Here is a 1835-nt window from a genome sequence, read left to right on the forward strand (position 1 = left end):
ACCAAGTCAAGACCGAGACCAAGACAGACCAAGTCAAGACCAAGATCAAGACCATGACAGACCAAGTCAGGACCCAGACCAAGACCATGACCAAAACCAAAACAGACCAAGATCAAGACCAAGACAGACCAAGTCAAGACCAAGACCGAGACCAAGACAGACCAAGTGAAGACCGAGACCAAGACAGACCAAGTCAAGACCAAGACCATGACCAAAACCAAAACAGACCAAGATCAAGACCAAGACAGACCAAGTCAAGACCAAGTCCGAGACCAAGACCAAAACCAAAACTGACCAAGTCAAGACCAAGACCAAGGCAGACCAAGTCAAGACCAAGTCCGAGACCAAGACCAAAACCAAACCAGACCAAGTCAAGACCAAGACCGAGACCAAGTCAGGACAAGAGGGGGGGAAAAACAGACTGTTGTTGAAGCTAAGCAATAAAATCTTGTTTTGCATTGCTTGCCTATCTCTGCCGATTTTTAAGTCTCCAAATTTATCCATTCTGCAAATTTTAAATACATAATTACATTGTTAAAAACTAATATATATATATCTATCCCATGACATTACACTCAGAGCGGTCGAATTTATTAATTTCAATGGAACCACAATCAATGCTGAAATGAATCTGCAGCAGTCAGGTGGTACAGGTCAGCAGTTTATGTTCATTAATATTGCAGTTTTATGTGCTTTGAGACATGAGGTAGTTTAACGTCATATCTCGTCTCGCTCCTCATGTGTTTTGGAGGAGCCGTGGCTTTGGAGACGCTCTGAAGGTGGGATATTGATTCAAAGCTAACTTGCTATTGCTAGGTGCTCCGAAAAGAATTGCCTGCATGCCCTACCTTTAATTCTTTGTGATGCAAAATGATTTTATCTTCAGAAGAGTTTTTTTTTTTGGTGAATTTGTTCATACATGCCACATCCAAGGCTTTTTCTGAGATTTCTGACATTTGCAAAGGTCATCAACATCGTCATTAAAACAATAAATGGAAAGAGGAACAGTATATATAACACTTATTTTTTGTTTTTCTTTTCCTCATAAAAAGTTTGTGCAGTTTGTACAATTAACATTCAAAGCATGAGTATGATTTTCCTTTAGGCTACATGACTTCTTTATGTAGCCATCTTTACTGTAAATATACCGCAATATAGTGCATAAAAAGTCTTTGTTAATACTATTTTCAACATTTTTGAATAAAAACAACAAAAACTTTTAAATAACCTACTGTGAGTATGGGAAATTTGGGAATTATAATGCCAAGGGAAATAAACAATAAAACTCGAAAGCTAAACTGCCTGATTCTTTGTTGTCTGCTTGTCCGTCACTATACGAAATATACACTCTTAGAAGAAATGGTTCTATTTAAAACCAGAAATGGTTCCATCCCCCGCTTCATATCTGGAACTCTAAAATGGTTCTAAATAGAACCTTTTTTTTTTTTGGTAAAAGTTTCTATTGGCCAAGTATGGAATATAGAACCCAGAGGAACCCTTTCTTAAAGAGTGTTTAGAACCTTTTAGGGGTTCCAAATACGTAGCGCTGATAGAACCTTTTAAGGTTCTATATAGAACATTTTCTTCTAAGAGTGTACGTATTACATTTTAAAGGTATAGCTACAATTATATCTGTCTTTAACTTATAACGCTTCATGTGTTTTTTTTTAAATCCCACAAATTGCAAAAAAAGTGCAATACAATGAGAGAGGATCGTGGTGTGGAACAGCATGAGCAATAGAGGTGTGTGTGTGTGTGTGTGTGTGTGTGTGTGTGTGTGTGTGTGTGTGTGTGTGTGTGTGTGAACTGCATCGCCTCAGAAAGATGCTTTAAGC

This window comes from Pimephales promelas, chromosome 17 (assembly GCF_988280905.1).
Source record: "Pimephales promelas chromosome 17, fPimPro1.hap1.1, whole genome shotgun sequence".
Classification (NCBI taxonomy): Eukaryota; Metazoa; Chordata; class Actinopteri; order Cypriniformes; family Leuciscidae; genus Pimephales; species Pimephales promelas.